Genomic DNA, 6000 nt, shown 5'->3' on the forward strand with positions numbered 1-6000 from the left:
AAGTTCAGGGAAGAAGGTAAGAATTAACACCCAGCAGCAAGCAGCAGCATTAAAGGAGGTAATCAGTGTTGTAACACACTGACAATGCAGTTTGTTTGTCATGTTTCTACATGACAGTTGAAGAAGGAAGGATGAGACTCCTTAACTCAATATATCACCCCAAAACAGAGTTTTAATTAACATGCACCAGCAAGCAGCAGTATTAAAGGAGATCATCAGGTTGGACATCAGGAGGACAATTCAGTTTGTCACATTTCTACATGACAGTTGAAGAAGGAAGGAGGAGGCTCCTGAACTCAATATCACCCCTCAAAAGTGGAATGATTAACATGGAGAAGAAACTTGCCAGCTTTTTTGATGGCCATAATGCGTAATTTGGTAATGTAATTATGTAACAATTCATGATGTAATAATGTTTAATGTAATAATTTTTATTGTGATAATGTTTCATGTAATAATTCAAGAAGGTAAGGGAAGGAGGTAAGAATTACTACCCAGCAGCAATGAGCAGTATCAAAGGAGCACATCAGTGTTGTATCACACTGACAATTCAGTTTGTATGTCACGTTTCTACGTGACAGTTGAAGAAGGAAGGAGAAGACTCCTGAACTCAATATCATCCAAAAACAGAATGTATTAAATAAAACCCAGCAGCAAGCAGCAGTATTGAAGGAGGTCATCAGGTAAGACACCAGGAGGACAATTCAGTTTGTTTGTCACATTTCTACGACTGACGATTAACGTCAATGACAATGCGAATTGGAATTAATTTCAGCAGTAATCAGCAGTATTTGGGAGAGGCAGCAATCAATGTAGGAGAAAATTCATAATTCTTTTAGTATACCTTATTATTTCATACCTATCATTCATACATATTATTCAAGAGTGAAGAAGGTCATATCAACTAGCCAGTATCATAGTTATTGAACACTGACATTTATCATATCCCTAAAAGCAGAGGAGAGGAGATAAACGTACCACCAAATCAGTATGTGTATCACTGTTTCAGTATATGTATCACTGTTTCAGTACATGTATCACTGTTTAAGTACATGTATCTATGTTTCAAGATGGCTGAACTCCACAGCAGCTATCAGCATTATTCAGTGAAGTTGATAAGTTGATGTAGAAGCAACTACCATACAGCAATAATCAACGAGAAATATTATTTCAAACGAATTGTTATCATTTTTCTAAGCCTATTATTATTCTATACCTATTATCATTTCATACCTATCATCACTTAATATATTATTCTATATCTATCATTATTTCATATCTATTATTATCTTATACCTATTTCAAATATCAAAGAGCGAAGGAGGTCACATCAACAAGCCAATATCATAGTTATTGAACGGTGACATCACCCCTAGGAAGGGGAGGTAGAACAAGCCACCATATCAGTATACATATCAATGTTTCAGTGCACATGTATCAATGTTTCAAGATAGCTGAACTTAACAGCAATTTACATAGCGTACCAGTACAACACCATGTACTACAACACTAAGTTTGAAGTCTTAGACTTAGACCTATCCCATAAGCAGTCTTAGTAGTCTAACATTTAGACCTATCCCACAAGTAGTCTTAGTAGTCTTACACTTAGACCTATTCCCCAAGTAGTCTTAGTAGTCTTACACTTAGACCTATTCCGCAAGCAGTCTTAGTAGTCTTACACTTAGACCTATCCCGCAAGCAGTCTTAGAAGTCTTACACTTAGACCTATCCCGCAAGCAGTCATAGTCTTACACTTAGACCTATTCTGCAAGCAGTCTTAGTAGTCTTACACTTAGACCTATCCTACAAGCAGTCTTAGAAGTCTTACACTTAGTCCTATCCTACAAGCAGTCTTAGTAGTCTTACACTTAGACCTATCCTACAAGTAGTCTTACACTAAGACCTATTCCGCAAGCAGTCTTAGTAGTCTTACACTTAGACCTATCCCGCAAGCAGTCTTAGTAGTCTTACACTTAGACCTATCCCGCAAGCAGTCTTAGTAGTCTTACACTTAGACCTATTCCGCAAGCAGTCTTAATAGTCTTACACTTAGACCTATCCCGCAAGCAGTTTTAGTAGTCTTACACTTAGACCTATCCTACAAGTAGTCTTAGTAGTCTTACACTTAGACCTATCCCGCAAGTAGTCTTAGTAGTCTTACACTTAGACCTATCCTACAAGTTGTCTTACACTAAGACCTATTCTGCAAGCAGTCTTAGTAGTCTTACACTTAGACCTATCCCGCAAGCAGTCTTAGTAGTCTTACACTTAGACCTATCCTGCAAGCAGTCTTAGTAGTCTTACACTTAGACCTATTCCGCAAGCAGTCTTAATAGTCTTACACTTAGACCTATCCCGCAAGCAGTCTTAATAGTCTTACACTTAGACCTATCCCGCAAGCAGTTTTAGTAGTCTTACACTTAGACCTATCCTACAAGTAGTCTTAGTAGTCTTACACTTAGAACTATCCCGCAAGCAGTCTTAGTAGTCTTACACTTAGACCTATCCTACAAACAGTCTTAGAAGTCTTACACTTAGACCTATCCTACAAGAAGTCTTAGTAGTCTTACACTTAGACCTATCCTACAAGCAGTCTTAGTAGTCTTACACTTCGACCTATCCCGCAAGTAGTCTTAGTAGTCTTACACTTAGACCTATTCCGCAAGCAGTCTTAGTAGTCTTACACTTAGACCTATCCTGCAAGCAGTCTTAGTCTTACACTTAGACCTATCCTACAAGCAGTCTTAGAAGTCTTACATTAGACCTATCCCATGAGCAGTCTTACAATTAGACCTATCCTTTAAGAAAGACTCTTAGGCTTAAATACTTTGATAGTTGCTCAAGGAAAGAGAATTCTTATCGATGTCTCTTAAGACAAATCCACTAGAGGTATCTTATACTGTGTCTAATGGAAATCTTCTTAACCACTGTTCAGTATAAATTCGGTATTACCAGCAGCATCATCATCACCACCGCCACCGCCACCGCCACCGCCACCGCCACCGCCACCACCACCACCACCACCACCACCACCACCACCAGAGGGAGAGCGAGAGGGAGAGGGAGAGCGAGAGCGAGGGCGAGGGGGAGGGGGAGGGGGAGGGGGAGGGGGAGGGGGAGGGGGAGGGGGAGGGGGAGGGGGAGGGGGAGGGGGAGGGGGAGGGGGAGGGGGAGGGGGAGGGGGAGGGGGAGGGGGAGGGGGAGGGGAGGGGGAGGGGGAGGGGGAGGGGGAGGGGGAGGGAGGGAGAGGGAGGGAGGGAGGGAGAGAGGGAGAGAGGGAGAGAGGGAGAGAGGGAGAGAGAGAGGCAGTTTAACGTCGTACCTCAGGACAACTTTAAAACACTGGTAAAAGTATAAAGCCAAGATTGAATGAATTCTTCTTATGGTTGTATCAAAATAAATCATTTTATGAAAATGTGGACTAAACTGTATTAAAAATCTGGGCTAAAATAGCTTAAATCGACGTATAGATATTATTTAGTTAAGAAAATTAAAAGGCTTTCAGATAATATCCAAGATCCAAGTTTTAAAGATACCTAAAAAGTATATTTACAAGTAGAAATTATAATCAATAAAAAAATAAAAAATGAACAAATAAAAACCAACGACTATTTACAATTTTACAATATGTACAAGTGGTGTTAGTACAGATAAAATGTGTCAATTTGATGAAATATCTAAATTTCTAGTTTTCATCATTATTTACCTATAATAATAAAAGCCCAAGTGAGTTTAGAATAACTGTGCCAGGCCAATCACTCACTCGATGATCATCAATTACTGGTACTACACAATCACAGAGAGAGTGGTTTTTACCGCGCGGTATATAAGGCCAGGTGCACCTCCCAATGATAATGCCACCTATAATGTTTGGCTTATTGTGTGTTGATATGTACATTGATATTTATTGAATGAGAAAGCTGCAGGTAGTAGAGAAGAGCGATAGAAAAAAATTGTATGCAGAAAACAAGTGCATATGAGACACAGGAGATTGCTGAAATTCAATACGGCTACCAGTCAGCCATCTTGATTGTGAGATGAAAAGAAGATAAATCCAATTCAGTCACCAGTCAGCCATCTTTATAAAGAAAATAAAAAAATGAAATCTGATATGGTCACCAGTTAAGCTTTACAACCAATATGGCCACAGGTCAGCCATTTTAGTGTGATTTCAACCATTGTGGTACCTTATACCTTTTCCTTGAAAATGATAAATCAACAGTATGTGTAAACATGGCTGCCAGTCAGCCATCTTGATTCAGAGTTCATAGCCAAAATGAATATCAATCATTACCATGGCACTCTAGCCCTAACTTATTCAAACTAAACCCCTAAAGTTTTGAGAATTAAATATGGCTGCCAGTCAGCCTTCTTGAGCATGCATGTAACTAATGCTTCACTTAGCACCCTACAAATTTTCCATGGTAATAATGATTTTGAGTACTAGACTAAATAATAGTTTTAACTATCAAATCTGGCTGCCAGTTAGCCATCTTAAGTGCCGCTATTAATGTGGACAGATGGGCAGGCCACAGCCACGACAATACATTGTGCAACTAAAGACTAAAGAGAAATAAGTGAAACATGAAAGATTATGGGGGATATATGAAAATGAAACAAGGTTAGAAATAGTTTCATTCAATAAATATAGCTGTTTATATGAAATGTGTTTGAGAACCTTAAAAGTGGTGACACTAGTGGTCCAGGGACACCATGCCCTTTGGATGAAATGCTTGACAATCTAAAATTGCGCCCGGTGAACACATACACAAACCAATGACCTTTAAACTCATCACAACCATACCAACAACGAATACCAAAATAAATGGAACAATTTCATACAATTCAATATCAGGCTAACCCCAATTCCACGTATGGAGATGTGTCCAATGACAATGCTACGAATTAGCAAATTATCAAGACTAGATGTTAAAACCTGTTAAAACATGGGCACTATGGGCATGCATATATAAGAAACATCAATCAAATTGGGTGAAGCATCTCTAAAATTTCCCTTGTAAAATTCAAAAATGTGTACAAAGTACTGAAGTACTGATTTTGGCGAACAATAATCACCGCCAGTTGGCCATATTGATTCTGTTTGGGCCTTCTTTTGGTGTCTAGGGTAGATACATGTATAAACCAAATATCATGACGATCCATTGAAGCATCTTACCAAAAATTTGTCAGATTCTGTCTACAGACAGAAGACGATAGACAAAAAGTGAATGCAACAGTCTATATGTGCTTAAAAGTTCGAGAAGATCAAAAGAAATATTTGAGAAAAAAAACTTTAAAGAAGAACCCCATAGAATTTAGGATAGAAATAATAAACCTAAAAAACTAGAAAAATCATTTTTTTTCATTTCCCTATTTTCCTAAATAATTAAAAATCGATTCAAAAATCTATTCTTTCCTTCAGTAACAATCGATCTTATATACAAATCATATCCTAGAAAAAAACCATCCAAGATGAATCCCACACATAAAAATATAAAACTGATATCTAAAAGGAATCTTTTCTATGAAAAAACTGTTCCATTTTAACAATTAAAATGACATCAATTATGCTCAAATGCTCTATTGAATAATGAACTGACTTGTAAATACTTCTGACATCGAACACGAAACAAAGGTAAAAATAGATCTAACAATTAATTTTTTTTATTTAATCAGAATGCCCTGACACAAGTTGATTCATAATCATCTGTTCCATTACTCGAATGTTACTGACATCATCAAATCCATATCACACTAAAATATTTCAATGACCCAGGAGTAATTCTATTGATGACAAAATTTACCCTCAGTTCATCAATCATAAAAAAAACCTAACCCTATTCTATCATGATTAAAAAAAACATATGAAACTTTATCATTATTTTACTGATGAACTGAGAGTAATTCTATCAATGACAAATTTACCCTCAGTTCATAGCATAATAAAAATAACCTCACTACAGTATTCTATCATGATTCAAACTGATCAATTTTACTTTA

The sequence above is a fragment of the Tubulanus polymorphus genome, chromosome 2 (assembly GCF_964204645.1).
Source record: "Tubulanus polymorphus chromosome 2, tnTubPoly1.2, whole genome shotgun sequence".
Lineage (NCBI taxonomy): Eukaryota > Metazoa > Nemertea > Palaeonemertea > Tubulaniformes > Tubulanidae > Tubulanus > Tubulanus polymorphus.